The sequence below is a fragment of the Curcuma longa genome, chromosome 14, assembly GCF_044706935.1.
Source record: "Curcuma longa cultivar G26 ecotype Majalengka, Jawa Barat chromosome 14, ITB_CL_G26_1.1, whole genome shotgun sequence".
NCBI classification, from domain to species: domain Eukaryota; kingdom Viridiplantae; phylum Streptophyta; class Magnoliopsida; order Zingiberales; family Zingiberaceae; genus Curcuma; species Curcuma longa.
This window is the reverse complement of record NC_133874.1, coordinates 8,527,879-8,545,916: the sequence shown is the minus strand read 5'-3', so window position 1 is coordinate 8,545,916 and position 18,038 is coordinate 8,527,879. Positions and strand designations below refer to the sequence as shown.

The 18,038-nt window shown below is 34.6% G+C and overlaps 1 pseudogene; it reads left to right on the top strand.

Moving 5' to 3' along the window:
- Nucleotides 1–6,470: 6,470 nt before the first annotated feature.
- On the top strand, nt 6,471–9,117 carry LOC141845152 (zinc finger BED domain-containing protein RICESLEEPER 2-like; annotated as a pseudogene).
- The last annotated feature ends 8,921 nt before the right edge of the window (nt 9,118–18,038 follow it).

Below are 18,038 nucleotides of genomic sequence, written 5' to 3'. Positions count from 1 at the left end.
GTCAAACATCAAAACTTTAGAAAACCTTACAGACCTAGTGCTCCTTGCACTCAACAATATGTTGCAGTACAATATGTTGCAGTACAAATAGCTTCATCACAAGAGCTAAGGCGGTTTGAACAAATACATGTCTGTGTTTTCTCTCAGCAATGCCATTTTGCTCTGAATTATGAGCGCAAGAGACTCGATGAACAATTCCACAAGAAAGAAGATGACGATAGAGAGCTTGATATTCGTTTCCCGGAATTAGAATGAACAGAGAATATCTTGCTGATTAAAATATTGTTCAACTTATTTTTAAAAATAACAGAAAATATCCAATAAATCAGATTTTCTTCTCATCGGATATAACCAAGTATATTTACTAAAATGATCAATAAAGGTAACACAATATAGGAAATCTCGGTTAGACAAGATAAGTGTAGGGCCTCAAACATCCGAATAAATTAATTCAAGTAGAAGATTAGAAACATGATAAGATGAAGAGAAAGATATCTTGTGACTTTTAGATTCCATGTAGGTCTTACATGAATGAGACGGAGATGAGATAAAGGAATTGTAAATCATACCTATTGATGATCGACTGAACAATGCGAAGAGAAGGATGACCAAGTCGGGCATGCCAAGTTGGTTTATTTGTATGTTTATCGATGAAAGCTTTGATTGAAGAATTTTGAAGATAATAGAGGTCATATTTTTAGCTCCTATACTATTGGTGTCGTGGTGTAGTTGGTTATCATATCAGTCTAACACACCGGTGTCTGGTTCAAGTCCAAACAATGTTATGTTTTTAAAAGCCCACAATGATATGGTAGAATTTGGTGCGGTAAGGTGTTACAAGGAAACACGACCTTACAAGGACAGCTACGGGTGTAAACAAGCCAAGTTGGAATTGTTTGCGAGCTATTTGGAGCTCCAGTTCGAATTAAGTTAACAAGTCAAATTCGAACTTAATAGTATTTAGCTTGTGAGCTCACATATTCGTTTAGAGATTTGCGAATATGTAACTTGTGGAGGACTGCTTTATTCACATCATTTATAACGTGAACTTAAACAGTTTAATAAATTTTATTATTATAATATTAATTTTAGATATTATATTATTGGTGTCGTGGTGTAGTTGGTTATCACGTCAATCTAACACACTCGAAGGTCTCCGGTTCGAGTCCGGGGGACGCCATGCTTTTTAAACAAAATTAAAGTAGCATATGGGCTTAGTCCATAATGATACGGTAGTATTTGGTTTACAACTAGGGGTGTAAACGAGTTAAGTTAAAGTTGTTCGCAAGCTATTTGAGTCACAATTAGAATTAAGTTAATGAGTCAAGTTCAAGCGTAGTATTTGGTTTACAACTAGGGTGTAAACGAGTTAAGTTAAAGCTATTCACAAGCTATTTGAGTCACAATTCGAATTAAGTTAATGAGTCAAGTTCAAGCTTAATAGTATTTGACTAGCTCTTGCGAACATATTCATTTAGGGGTTCTATCTTTTGCTGTAATTTAGGAATTAAACAGTTTAATAAAAATTTATTATTATAATATTATTTTTAATTGCTAAAATATTGGTGTCGTGGTGTAATTGGTTGTCATGTTAGTTTAATACATTGAAGGTTTTCAATTCGAGTTGGGCAATTTTTTTTAAAAAAAATAAAGTAGCATCTAGGCTTAGCCCACAATGATATGGTAGTATTTTGTGTGACAAGGTGTTACAGGGAAACACGATTTTACAAGGATAGCTAAGGGTGTAAACGAACCAAGTTGAAGTTGTTCGCGAGTTATTTGAGTCTCAGTTCGAATTTAGTTAACGTTCGAGCTTATTAGCATTTGGCTCGTAAGCTCTCGCGAACATATTCATTTACGGGTTCGCGAAATGTTCATTAAGAGACTTGTGTGTGTATACGTTACATACCTTATGCTGCACATCCAAGAGCATCTAGTACAATTTTTTTAAGGATTTATGGTATAGTGTTTATGGTTCAAAGTTTTAGGATATAGTATTTAACTCGTGAGCTCTCGCAAACATATTCATTTAGAGATTTACAAATATGTTCGTTAAAAGACTCATATATATGTTTATACCTTATGTTGCACATCCCGTGAAGATCTAGTACATATTTTTAAGGATTTATAATATAGTATTTATGGTTCAAAATTTTAAGGTATAATATATAGGTTAAATGAAGTGAAAATTAAAATTTAAACAAAATTATACTAGGTATTCACAAGTATACAACATAAGATGTGTAATATAAAATATGTAACATTTTATATATATCATATATATTAACGAGTTAGAGTTCGAGCGAAGTTCGTTTAATTTTTAAATAAGTCATTTTCGAACTGAACTTGAACTAAGCTCATTTAACTTTTAAACGAATAATTTTTTAATCGAACTTGAGCCATTCACAAACTATGTAATATCATTACGAGTCGAGCTCAAGCTTAAGAATTAAAAATTTGAATCGAATTCGAATTGAGCTTGAGCCTTTTACTGTTCGACTTGGATCGATTTGATTACACTCCTAAGGTGCGGAGGTCAGCTGTCAATAGACTACTGTGAACGTTTACATATGTACCCCGTGGGCGAATAAAAAGAAGACCGCCTATTTTTAAACTTAGTCGGGCGAAATCTAAACACCTAAATTATCCAAAAACAAAAAACAAAACAAAAAAACAGCAATGCAAATCAAACATTTTCTTGTTACCAACGATTTCTTTTGCCGATGGCCCAAACAAAAAGATGATGGTTTTGGAGTCGAACTTCATTAAAATGACTGAATCGAGACCAAATATGATTGATGTTCATGGTTGGTTACTCCTCCTAAAGATGAATCTAAACCTTGAGAAACAAAGAGCATGACACTTACAGAAGCGATCGCCAAGCTTTGCATCGTTGCGTTGGTTACTTGTTCTTTGTTATTCTCGTGAAGGATCTCCATATCAGACTCGAAGGTGGGTTAAGCAGATTTGCAGTAGCTTCGATCACGGCACCATTATCATCATCGTAGAGCATGGAAACCTACCGGAATCGTGAGAGAGTTCATCTCAATAAAGGTAAATGAGTAAAAGAATCGAAATGTGTTGAAAAGAAACACACGATTTATGATCTGGGAGCCAGATTCCCCAAAAGCCCTAAACAAGAATAGCATACAGATAAATATCAGTGAACTTGGTCATTTAACTCGTGGTGTAGTTGGTGAAGATTCTTCTAACACATCAAGGTCTCCGGTTCGAGTCCGGGCGACGCCAGTAAGTTTTCAAGACTGTTCCTGGCCGCCCAAAGGGAAGAGGAATTACACACTAAAACAGATAAATTATAATGAACCTGGTTTTTATTTGGTGCGATCCTGTAGTCGGTTATCACGTCAGTCTAACACACTGAAGGTCTCCGCGCAACCCGGGCGACGCCAATTTTTTTTTGTTTTTTTGAAGCGATCCTGGCCGTCCATATATTCGTTTTCTCATCATCAACGTCCACGCGCAAGCCATAGAGCCAGACCGTCTTTTTAAAGAGAACGCCGAGAACTGCAGCGACACGGACAGACCGTTGGAGACGATGGCGACGGAGAAATTGGGGATCAAGGTCGAGAAGCACCCTCTCGAATCCAAGCTCGCTTACCTCGGCGTCTAGCAATGGCGGAGATAAGTGAATCCTCCCCCTCTCTTTTTTTCCATTCCGTCTCGATTTCTATTCGTCCTTCTCGTGTTTTCATCGTTGTTTTCGATCGCATTCAGTCCGATCTAGGGAAAAACTTTTTCCGCAGATCCGTAGAATTTGTTTCGATTAGTGGTTCTTGATGAAGATTGAAGATTGGGGAGGGCGACTAGATTAGATTTGTTGAAATGGTGAACATTATTGTGGATGCTGAGAGAGGGGATCAAGGAAAAGCACCCTCTCGAATCTTGACCTGGCGTCTGGCCGATAAGTGAATCCTCCCCCTCTCTTTTTTGCATTCCGTCTCGATTTCTATTCGTCCTTCTCGTGTTTTCATCGTTGTTTTCGATCGCATTCAGTCCGATCTAGGGAAAAACTTTGTCCGCAGATCCGTAGAATTTGTTTCGATTTGTGGTTCTAGATGAAGATTGAAGATTGGGGAGGGCGACTAGATTGGATTTGTTGAAATGGTGAACATTATTGTGGATGCTGAGAGAGGGGATCAAGGAAAGGAAAAGAGGGTGATTCTTTGCTATGGCACCTTTCCTTAGTTTTTTTTTTTTTTTTTTTCGAGTTTGTTGATTCTGTTTGAATTGGTATCTCGTCCATCTCGTGTTTTCATCGTTGTTTTCGATCGCATTCAGTCCGATCTAGGGAAAAACTTTGTCCGCAGATCCGTAGAATATGTTTCGATTAGTGGTTCTAGATGAAGATTGAAGATTGGGGAGGGCGACTAGATTAGATTTGTTGAAATGGTGAACATTATTGTGGATGCTGAGAGAGGGGAAAGGAAGTTCTCTGTTTGAAACTTCATTCAAGAGGGTGATTCTTTGCTATGGCACCTTTCCTTAGTTTTTTTTATTCTGTTTGAATTGGTATCTCGTCTCGGAGGCTTTCTTTCTGGCCTACTTTGTTGAGCTTTGAATCACGGAGATGAGTCCTGTGCCTGCATCAAAGTAGCGTGAGTTTTGGTTAGAACAGGGCTCAAAATGCCGCACTGAAAGAATTGGACGACGTAAACTACCCTAAATTCTTCAAGGATAACGAAGAATGTGGTTACCATGGTGAGCTGATCCGACTTTCCGATTGCCTGCCGACTCTTGACCCGCCAACTTCCCAACTCTGAACCAGTCTTGGCTTTTCGAGTCGCCGAGCCGACCTCCTAACTTTCTGAGTTGCTGACTCACCGAGTTCTTAACATGTTGACCTCTTGACTTCCCTTTTTTTTTTTCGACCATCTGTGGAGAGGTAAGATAGGTGAATCCATCACTTTACCAAGGCATGGTAGCCGAGGGATTTGGAAACATACAGATTGATGTTATCGCATCTGCAACTTCCCGATCATACAAGAGACTTAGATGGTTACTAGAAGATAAAGGAGCATGATGATTATTATGAGGTGTGTTCTTTAATTTTTCTCCATGAAAAGTATGTCCTTTTTTACATTGATTATTTCTGGGTGACCGATTCTCCCTCTATAAGATAAGGGATTACGAAAGAGACTCTAAAGGAAAGAGAACTGTATCATCATTTGCTATCTTATATGTTTTACTATTATCTCATTTACTTTATTGCATTTTTTATTATTATATCTGTTTTATATTTTTTGGGTTCCCTGATAATTTAGGCATGGAAGGGACCTCACCGAATAACTTCTGATTAGCCTTATGATGCATGTTTCTCTCTTCAGAAATCGATCATATCTCGCTCGAAATTGATTTGAAAAAGCTGATCAGACTCAATGAAAGTCAACAGAAGCAAGTTCTATGGGATTTGACTCACTCTCATATTCAAACTAGAACAAAATGCTTTCGTGCAAAACCTACATTGTTCATGCTAACCAATTTCTCATACAGTTGACAAACAACATTTTTGGGTTCTGTCAATACACGAACAAGTTGGTCCTTATTCAAATCTGACAAATTAACTTTACAAGAGACTATTTGCAACTCTTCTAAAAGGTGGAATCTGCATAATAACTTTATCAGCCAGTGACTTCTAAGGCACATGATAATATTTTTATCTTATATCACTCCCTTAATCAAATGATAATGTAATAAATTAAATTAGTAAAGAACAAAAATTAATATAGAAGTATTTTAAAGATAATGAAACAAACATGTCAAAAGGAATATCTAAAACAATAAAAATGGTAGATTATTTCTCACAATTAAAGCAAAAGGCAAAACCAAACCCAAGGTCTTGAGCATGTATGACAATAAAATGGTTAATTTAATTGTTCATAAGATATTATAATCAAAATGTAATGAAATAATCTCGAAGAAAAGGATGTGTTCTTATTTATTTATGCACAAGATTAATATAGTGAAAACACATAATTATGATACCATAATAATTTTTTATTTTTGATAATCTAGGTGTTTAAGTTTTGCTTAATTAATCATGGAAGTAGATGACTTTCCTGATTCAATTATCGAATAAATTTAGAACATAAAAATTTAATGCTATTTACAATGATGATTTTGACAATGATTTTTTTCTCATTTAACTACTATGTTATGTTTTACCTTCATGAAATTATTTAGATTATATCCAATTTTATTTAGCTAAACATAAATTTCCCATCATTATTACACATCTTAATGATTTGAATTAACTTCAAAGATTTATTCGTAATTTTATTTCTAAAAGGGAATGTAAATTTTATTTATAAAAAAGGGAATGTATAGGGAGGCCCACAGGAGGAGCTCAATTAAACCGGTCCACCGGAACCGAACCGGGCACTATAAATAAGGCCCACGGATTTGGCCCATGGACATTCAACCCGATCAAACCCTAAACCTTCGCTCAGCGACGGCGGCGCCCAACTCGCTCCGATTTTGGCCCAAAGCCGTAGCCCTCGTCGCCGGATCTTGGCCTCCAGCCACCTCGTCGTCGACTGAGGCGGTCCTCCCCTCAGCCTTCCCACACCGGAGATCCAAATAGATACCCCGCGGATCCTGGAGGCACACACCCTTCTACTGCTTCTCCTGCGTTCCTTTGTAGTAAACTCCTCATTCGTTGTTAAGGTCATCGGTTGTTCCTTAGTGGATTTAATTCTGTCTTGAACTTTCAGATGTTGGTTTGTTACATTATGTTGTTTTGTTGTTGAAAAGAGGTAGTGAATGCCATTTGGAAATTTTCTATCAATCTTGTAGTAATGGCAGTCGTCAAATCCCTTTTGCACAGAATAGATATAATCGGCGAAAGCTCCTCGAGTAAAATGGCTTATTTTGTTACATTATGCAGCGTAATGAAGGCTAGTGACTCTGAAATGAATATGGAGCCTATGAATGTTGGACTGGTTACATTCCAGTGAACTTGGAGCTTGTGAGCACAGAGGCAATGGATGCAGAAGCATCACCAATAACTACAAGACGCAGGAGAAAGACATCAATGGTCTGGGAACACTTCACTGTTGAAGTTGTATCTGGTGGATATACTAAAGCTCGCTGCAAATTATGCAAGCAAACCTTTGCATACAGCAATGGTTCTAAGGTAGCAGGTACTAGCCATCTTAAGAGGCACATCTCACTGGGTTCCTGTCATAAGATTAGGAATGAAAGGCAAAAATTTCCATTAACTTCCGCCACAAAAATTGAGGGTGATACAACTGATCCACCCAAAAGACGCTATAGAACATCTAGCATGCTCAATGTTTTTGATCAGGAACATAGTTGCACATGCCTTGCAAAGATGATAATATTACATGAGTATCCACTACATATGGTTGAAAACTCTGCATTTGTGTCCTTTGTTCAGAGTCTCCAATCACAACTTAACATTTTTGATGCCAATACCATGGAAGGTGAAATCTTATCTATATACCGTAAAGAAAAACAAAGTCTCATGCATACCTTCCAGATCATGCCTGGGAGGATCAGTCTAACTGTAGGACTGTGGACAACCAGTCAGACTCTTGGCTATATTTGCCTCAGTGGCCAATTCATTGACAGTGAGTGGAAATTGCATAGAAGAATGCTTAACTTCTTTATGGTATCCTCACCTCATTCTGAAAATGCCCTGAGTGTGGCAATTAGTATTAGTCTTTCAGATTGGAATATGAAGAGTAAGTTGCTCAGTGTCACTTTAGACAATAACTGTTCGTCACATGACATCTACAGTGTTAATCTCAGAGATCATCTTTCTTACAAGAATGCCCTTATGCTGAAAGGTCAGTTCTTTGTTGTTCAGTGTTATGCAAATATCCTGAATGTTGTTGCAAAGGATCTGATTACTTCAATTCAGGAAATTGTATACAACATTCGGGAGAGCGTGAAATTGGTTAAAGTTTCTCAATGGGCAGAAAAAATTGATGAAATTGCCTCACAAACTGGAATTCCTGTCACAAAGGTTCTTTCTCTTGATGTTACAACTCTGTGGAACACAACTTACCATATGTTAGTTGCTTCATTGGAGTGCAGAGAGGCATTCACTTTCTTAGAGACTTGTGATGACAACTACAACGGAGCACCAACAGATGATGACTGGAAGAAGGTGACTGTTGTGTGCACATACCTGAAACTTTTGTATGACTCTGCAAACACTATCATGACAACATTAGATCAAACTGCAAATATATTTTTCCATGAAGCATGGAAAATCCAGCTAGAGTTGACTAATGCAATTTTGACTGAGGGCACAATTGTGAGCAGCATAGCTAAGAAGATACATGAAACGTTTGACAAATATTGGAAAGATTGCCATCTTGTTTTGGCAATTGCTGTGGTTATGGACCCTCGCTTCAAGATGAAGCTTGTTGAGTTTAGTTTTTCCAAGATTTATGGTGAAGATTCTGCTAAATACGTTAAAGTAGTTAATGATGCTATTCAGAAATTATATAAAGAGTATTCTGATCAGCAAGTGACATTGACGACTACTTATGTGGATCATGGGGAAGCCAATCATGTGAATGGGAATGAGGACATTCAACCTTCAACTTCTCATCCTGCAGGAGATGCTCTTATAGACTTTGATATATATATCTCGGAGGTGTCAGCTAACCACTCAATAAAATCTGAGTTAGACCAGTACTTGGAAGAGTCTCTTGTGCCACGGATCCAAAGCTTTGATATCCTGAATTGGTGGAAACTCAATAGCATCAAGTATCCTTGTCTATCCAACATGGCTAGAGATGTCTTGGCCATTCCTGTATCCACGGTAAGTCCTGGCTACTCCATCTTTGACGCAGGGACTGGAAGTAGAATGCTTGATGATTATCGAAGTTCCCTGTGTCCAGAAACAGTGGAGGCTCTGTTTTGCACAAAGGACTGGCTTCAATATTTACCCACTTTGACAGAGCTACCATCAATGGCGATTCTTAAAACAGACGTCTAACATGTATGAGAATGGTATTCTTCAATGAGCATCTCTTTCGAAGGATCCAAAACCTGTAGTTTCCATTATATTGCTATATTCTTTGAGCAATTAATGTTCAATTATGTTATTCTTCATAGTTTAAATTCATGTATAGTTAGTTCATTGGAATTTCTGAGTTTGTTGTAACAAATAAGGCTTTCTTCCTAATGTTATATGATGCAGATGTGATGATTTTCTTCCTATCTTAATATGATTGTTGCAGTTTTATTCTTCTTAATTGATTAGAATTTAGTGTCTTAATCTAATTCTTTAGGTTCTAGTAAATAGTTTGTTTTGTAATGGTATAATTTGGTTGAATTTTCGAATCACACCACTAAGTTTTAGTAATTTCCAAAACATGCTTTAGTAAGATTTTAAATGTAACTTATTAAGAAAAAAATCCAATTAGTTTGAGGTATTCTCATAAGAATTTAATTTGAGAAAACTTCTTCAGATTAAATAATTCATTTTTTTTTCTTTTTGATGCGATGAGAAGAAAATTTGATAGAAAAATTCCATATTTACAAAATAAATATGAGATAATTCTCTGTTTTATGTCCGAATGATAGTCTTGCAAGTGCTCGAGATGAAAATACAGAAGCCAATCTTCGAAGCCCTCCTGAAAATTGAAGAAGGTGAGTTCTTCAATTCCATTCCGAAAGATGCAATTTTGTTTTGTTGATTTTCTGGAGACAGAGTTGATGTTGTTAGGGTTTATCTCGCTGTTGCTGCTGGTGTTCCAGGGTTTGATCCAACGCTTCTGCGTCAATGCGAGCTTCACATACCATTTTCGTCCCTGCAAGTTAGCAGTGTTGGCTCCCCTGGTAGAATTGGTGCCGGAGCCCGCCGGCTGTTGGCCAGCTGAGGCGATTCGAGTTACGTCCAAGACAAGGTGAGAGCTCTTTCTTCCTGCAATTTTAGTTGAGTTTTTTGGGCAGTTTTGTTAGTTCTAGGTTTCTAGTCAGTGGATCTGAAATAAAACTAGCGTGTAAGGTTGATCGCATGAACACCTAGTTTAAAGTTGACCTCTTTGAGTTTACAGCTCCGAAGTTCCACTAAACATTCTAAGGAAAATTTGAATTACTTGTATTCACAGAGGTGTTAAGTGCTACTAAATAGTTATTAAAGATGTGGCCTATCAATTACCAAAGGTGTGAGATTGTTATTGAAGGTGTCATCAATAAGTTCAGAAAAATTTTAAACTTCTTGCGGTTCACAATTGTTTAATGTGTCACTAATCAATTATCAAAGGTGTTGCCAAACAATTATATAAGGTGCCACCAATCAGTTCAAGGAAAATTGTCTTGGTGACACTTTGAATAACTGATTGGTAGGCCTTTCAAAATTAGTTGGCACTACCTTGGAGTTGGTTGTAAACTTAAAAAGGTCCACCTTAAGGATTGTGCGTGCTCCACTTTAGAATTCATGCACCCATGAAGAATGCCTGCACACAATTAACCTGGAAGGGGACTGCATGCTACTTTTATCCAGTGGGTCTAGCTCATTTGAACATAGAACATAGCAATAAAAGAACGCAAATTACTTTCCTTGGGATTTAATTTATCTCCATCATAAATTTAAAAAGAGGGAAACACAAACATTTCTAGATGATTTGTTTTTCAAATGAATTCCTGAACCTCTATTTGTTTCATATCTATTTTCATTCAGGGAAAAGTTCCATTGCTACAATCCATTAGCTGCATATCTTTATCTTTGTTGGCCTAGTCATGCTACTTTCATACTGTGCCCTTTGTTATGTTTCAACCTAAATACTTATTTTTCACTCTTCAGAACTCAACTCTATTCTCATACTTGTTTAAATGCACTCAAGCTTATTTGACTAAATTATGTTTCTTCTCTCTTTTATTATGCAGTGGGTAACAGGTTTTTGTCATGATATTCTTGTTGAATGTTGATGGTAACTACAATTTAATAGAAATATAAAACTCAAATCCTCTAAAACTCCCTCATCAATACAGACAAGATTATGCTCCATCTCATATTTTCTTTTTCTACCTTTTTTGCAGGTTGGAATGCATATTTCTGGATATCATTTGTACCACTAATTGAAAGTATATAGCCAAAGTTGCATAAATTATAGCTGATGAGAAAGAAAACTATGCCCAACTTTGTATGTTTTAGAAGATCGCACCAAACTAGAGGTTGCCTAGAAAAATTCCACCATAGAAGATGGTGACTTGATAGTTATCCCCTCCGAGTGTCTCTTTTGATGTAACTGACCAAGAATTGTCTTCTCCTCGATCCACTTCATCCTATTTCAAAATGCCCATGAGATTTCACTTTTTTTTTCTGGATATTGATAATTAGAGAATGTATCACATGAATCATACAGTCTTCTTGCCACAAGCAAATGCAAGATCTGCATGCCAAATTGCTTCCAAGACATTTGAAAACTGATATTGTATACTTGCATTAGTAAATCTTGGTCGACAACAAACCCTTGATTCGGTATAGAATAACATTTATAGTATGCTAATGAATGAAAAAGTCTTTTGGTGATTTCAGACAAACCGACTGGCTTTTGATCCGTGCATCATGGGAAAACTAGTCTTCATTGTGCCAAGACTAGCAATCAGGTATACTTCAACCTGTTTCAGCTTACACTCTTTATGTCTCATTGCTTACCTCTAATTCAATTCTCGCTATTCTCCAGGGATACAGCTCCTCTACGGCTATGATACCCTTCCACTCTACTCCATTGTTACCCTAGTCTGCTTTCGCGCCATTTCCTTCATTCACCCCTTTTGTGAAAGTTATTGCTTCAATATCTAGTTGTTTCAGATATTCAGAAAGGAAGCTCATTCAATAAGGCCATATTCAATGAGAATGTACTGTAAATCTTGTCGGCTGGGCTAAGAAAACAAAGAAGAGCAGAAATGGAGTGCGCAATGGAGAGGGTATTCAGAACATGGCTCTTGAGGAGGGAGAGGAACTTTGAGTGTAAGAAACTTATGGAGCAAAGAAAATATAATTGTTTCAATAGCTGGCTCAATACTATTGTGTGTGAAATAATTGCTTTGGTTCTGAAATCTTAGTTGAAGGTGGTAACTTATCAAGTTGCTAAAGATCTCAGAAGTTGTTGCTGAAATTCTGGATCAACCAAATGAGTAATGGTAGCGAAAAGCACCGCGGAAACTAGCTGACACGAGTTGAAGCGCTTGAGTAACAAGGTGCGTCTTAATAATCGAAAAATCATGGTCCTTAACTCTTGGTTTTCTCATGTAATTAGTGCTAATGTCTTTAAAACAAATCTTGCTAACCACATTTCTTCCCCTTCTTAATTTTGTGTTTAGGAGGTGGACAGAACCCAACATCATGTGGAGCATTCCTTCACCAACATGGTGGCCATGCCTAAATTATTATCACCAACACTAATTTACATAAAACAAACTATTGTTGTCACCACCTGGTCCATCCTCTTCTAACTCAAGAATCTTCCCTCTTAGCCCTGTGATAACACAAATCACTGTTAGTCGGGCTCAATGTTCATTAATTACGCGATAAACTTGCTCCGCAAAATGCCTTAGTTAGCTCACATGGACTGGCTTGAGGCTTAGCATGTGCAAAAGAGCCTTTCATTTGGTTGTTGGGATGGGGACCTTGGAAATGTTTGTTGAGAAATCTATCTCAAGTTCAATCATTCTACATAAGAAAGTGTTGTTGGTTTTAATCGTAATCAATTGATTGATGTAACTCTACCATTCGGATATCAACTCAGCTACACCCTGAGGACAGGGCACTTAAAAGCGAGGAGAATGCTCGCAAAAGAATTAGTATGGTTGAGTCGTCAATGGGGACCTTACTTCGACCCATGTCGATAAGCTCAACTAGTTCATCAATATGAACTTTTTATGTTTGTATGAACTTTGTGTTTTTTAAATCATCACATCATATTAAATATAAAGTATTTTTCTTTTCAATGCAAAAAATAATAATAAAATTAAAAAATTTTTCCCATCTAATAATATTGTTAGTGAATTAGATTCTTGCCAATGGACCATCTCTGTTTTGTGTGAAACATACTTTAGAAGCAAGTATTTGTTTGCATGTAATCCACATCAGATTCCTACCCTTTTTCTATGAGCTTGATAGAGATTGAGATAGCCCTAGGATTTAGCGTAGTTGGTTCACAAGAGATATATTTATAGGATTGAACAAGGGTCAATTTCTAAGAGTCTCATCATCTTGAAAGTAAGCTTCTCTCTTGTGGATCTACTCCGTATTTGATTTATCTTTTTATAGATGACTATGAAATCAATCATGTGGAATATCCGAGATCAACATATGACATTTTGTATGATTGATAAAGATTGAGATGTCAAATTCTTCATATATATATATATACTCACTATGAAATTAAAAATTAAAAGGATCCTTTTATTTTTGTTATGGTTAAAAGAATATTTTATTTTATTTTTCATCTCGAACATACTTTTATTCTAGTTTGATAATCCAGATGTTTGTATCCGGAGCACAATTTATAAACATTCAAAAATCAACTTTCTAAACTATGCAGAGCAAAATTACTTTAAATTAATCAAAATTATTAAATTCTAACTTACTATGTATGTAATATCTATTCAACTTAATTAAAATTATTTTAATTTTATTAAAATTTATAATATTTTTAATTAAAATTGCTATAATGGTAATTTTGGAAAAAATAAGAGTGTTTTTGGAGGAAAAAAATAGAATGAGGCATTGTTTCTATTTTTCTTAAATAGAGGGCTCTTTTGATTTTTTTTTCAAAAAAAATCAAATTAGGAGAGAAGCGGAGGCTTCAAAAAAATTAAAAAAAAAATCCTTCCACATAAATAAAAAAACATTATAATTTTCTGAATACTTTATTATTTAAAATTTTCTATTGCCCTAAATTTTTTTATATCGATAAAATAAAATTTGGTAATAATTTATATTTATTTTCAGTACAATCATGCAATATAATATGGTTGGTTTTCATATGCACTCAGTACAATCATAATGGAATCTCATTATTTATAGTGCAATCATCGATTTATTAGTCTTCCATTTGCATCAAGATTCGTGATTCTTGATTAACGGTTCGATCTCGCTCCATCTGGAGTCATCGAATGACAACGACATGAACGATACATCGTACTCTCTGTTACTATGTTTCGAACGGTATCGTATCGCCCTTAGGACACAGCAGAGTTAATTACGATGGAGCAGATTTACAAAAGAGGATAAGAGTTCGAATCTCGATGAAGTTGAGCAATATCTTTCTTCGTCATGATCAACTACAGTTTCTCGATTTATTTCCTCACAGATGGTTGTGTGATCGATCGTATAAGACTGCTGAGATAACAAATTCCATCTTTTGTAGAAAAAGAATTGTATCGTATCGTATCATATCCGATTTGTTTCTTATCACAAATGACAAATTTAATAAATTGTTAAAAAATTGAAAACAATTTTTTTTAAAATTATATTTTCTGCCTTCATAATTTTACTTTAAAAATAGTTTTTAGATTCTTAAATTTTAAAGTTTATTCATCAATCAGGGTCAATCCATCTTAAAATGGATTGATAAAATTATAATCCAATCTATCTAAATTATTTGGTAGGACCAACCTGATAGATTAATCCAAATTGATAGCTATAACTAATTCCTCATGATTTTAAAGTATATTTGATTAAAAATATTGTTTTGAATAATTGAGAATTAAAAGAGGGGAGTTGCTACCTTATTCCCCTTTTTTTCTCTTTACCTCCTACAATATGCATTTTAACAATACACCATCGGCTCACTTTTACATTTTCCTCCCAACATTTTGTTATTTGCATGTTTATCCCTAGTATCTATCTATATTGTAGCTTTCTTTTGATGGAATTAAGTATGGCAGGGCCCTGGTGGTTATTCTTTCCTTTATTGGCAAAATTTATCTCTGCAATTAATAAGATTTTGACATTTAAATCTACGTCCAGTGTCAAGGTGGAATATTTTAAGTGCTTAAAAGAAATATTATATATATATATATATATATATATATATATATATATATATATATATATATATATATATATATATATATATATGGTATTCTGCACGTCTTAAAAGATGTGATTGTGCGCGACATCAAAATCGGGATGCTCAAAAAAATTTTGGATGCTTGAAACAGTAAATATATATTTTTATATTATTTATTTATTTTTTATTTACGATTAAGCCATTTAAGATTTTTCTTTTAGAATTTAGGAATTGTGTTATAGTATTAAATAAAAAAAATAAAAAAAAATTATTATTTATTTATTGGCTTATAGGGTTAAGTCATTTAAAATTTTCCCTTTAGGATCTAGGGGTTAGATTATAGTATTAAATATATAAAAAAATTTAAAATGAAAATAAAAAATATATATTTACTGTTCTAGGTACTTTGATTCTGATGTCACACATAATCACATATTTTAAGGCGCATAGGATATCACTCTTATATACATTGTTTTTTGATATGTTGCACACTTTACTTTTATGTTGTACACTTAGCATAATTTTTTTAAACTTTTTTTAAGGATTTAAAATATAATATTTAGGGTTCAGCTTTAGGATTTATTATTTAAATTAATTGGAGTGAAAATTAAAATTAAAAAAATTATATTGGGTATACAAGTGTGCAAGATAAGATGTAATATATATATATATATATATATATATATATATATATATATATATATATATATATATATATATATATATATATTTTGCACATTCAATTCAATAAGTATCTAGTTTTTTTTAATTTTCATTCCATTTAACTTAAATATTAAATCCTAAACACTATCTTCACCCCTGAACTCTAAAAATAATGTAAAATAAATTTAACACTGAGTCCTTACTAGATATAATATATATATATATATATATATATATATATATATATATATATATATATATATATATAAAATTTTTTTAATTTAAATTTTAAATTCTAAATCTTAAATCTTAAAGCTCAAATCTTAAACTAAAAAAAAAATAGATATATATATATAAACTGATATTTCATCTCTTTTAACGCGTTGTTTACTCCGAAGTAAACTCGTATAGGGAAAGAAAAAGATAGGCTAAACAAAGAAAGGAAACAATCAAAGAGAAATGGAAAGACAATCACTCACTGACTTCGTCGCCCATAGAGACTTACAGACATCGAAACGAATCTCAATGCTAAACCCTAATTATATCATCGTTCGATCTAAGCTCTTCAGTATGAGATGGAATTTGTCATTCTAGCGGCTCTATACGATCGGTCCCATGATCATTTGTGAAGAGGTAAATAAAAAAACTATAGTTGACCACGACAGAGGAGTGCAGTCCAATCTAAGCTCTAATTCTTGGATTGATTGCCTAACAAATGAGCGAAAATTAGGAACAAATTTGAGAAAAATGTATACAAATAGATAATTTTAAATAATTTCTTAATTTTTAGATTATTTTCTTCTATTTAATTAATTTATCGAATTGATATATTTTAATCAAACTCCTGTTGGTACAATTTTATCCCAAATGATTTGGATTTTAATGTTTGGCTAAAATGAGTTTAAGTTAGGCAATGCTGGTGATCTAATGTGTGTGAATTGAGTTTACAGGAAAGTCCAGGTTGAAAGACTTGACAAATGGTGAAGTCCCGGAGGCCCTCTTGGCAAATGGTGAAGTCCCGGAGGCGCGACCTCTTGGCAAATGGTGAAGTTCCGGAGGCGCGACCTCTTGGTAAATGTGAAATTCCGGAGGCGCGGCCTCTTGGCAAATGGAAACTTAGCACAACAAAGCTGAGGGAAATATCTCAAGCAAGTACAAGGAAGGGCACGAGGCTTGTGGAAGACGTTTGAAGGCTTGCGTTAAGGCTAAGAGCTGAAGAAGAAGCTGAAAGGAGAGTTTCAGCTTGATCAGTCGATTGATACTATTCATCAGTCAACTGCTCCAGTCGACTGGTGGTTGATCAAAAGCACACACAGAGTTTACAGAAAAATCAGTCGAGTGGAGCTGTCGACTAGAGTAGTCGACTGGTGATGATGTAGTCGTCGACTGTTAGATGATCGTTGGAGCGACAGCTGGCTGATTAAATACAGATCAAAGAGCCGTTGAAGCCCATCAGTTGATTGCCCCTTGAAGCAATCGACTGATGTATCGAAATACATAAAAAGAGCAAACGACATCGAAGAAATTAACAATTATTTTTCTCGTCCTTCTTGCAAGACTCTGACTTTGTAAAGCTTTCCTCTTCCTCCATACTTCACTACTAATTCTTGTGAAAGGAAAAAATTAGTTTGTGAGGATTTTCTTCACCTTCAAAGCGTGCTTCGAAAAGGAGGATTTTTCATAGTAGAAAGGTGCTCAGTGTGTGTGGATCCTTGGATTAGTAGAACGGGTTAGCGATTGTTCTCTTTTTTCTGTTGTTATTTTCGTTTCCGCTAACGTTTTTGCAGAAAAGTTCGAGAAATCGTTATTCACCCCTTCTAGTGAACGCATCGATTCCAACAACTCCAATAATCTTAATAGGGGAATAATTCAAAACTATAAAAAATAATTTTTATTCTTTTAAACAAATTTATAAAATTTTAAACTAATTAATAAGAGCATTCACAATAGATGCGCTAACAGGGTATTATAATACCCTATTGGTATTAAACACCATTGTGGAGGGGTGTTAAAGAAGGGGTGTTATAGTTGAACACGTTCAATTAAAAGTGGGGTGAGCCAGTATGATATATTTAAAATAATATTTATTTAATAATAATTTTAATATTTTAAAATATATTTATTTAATAATAATAATATTTTTTTATTTTTAAAATATATTTATTTAATATGATATAATTTTAAGATGATTGAGTGGACGATGGAACTCATAAATAATGAGTGTTAATATTAAAAGGAATATGGATGAAAAAGATATATTATTATAATAAGTATATGATAATGGATCTCTTTTTAACGAGGTGAAGGATGTTGTAATGAGAGTGAGTTGTGGATGCTCTAATAAATATCTCT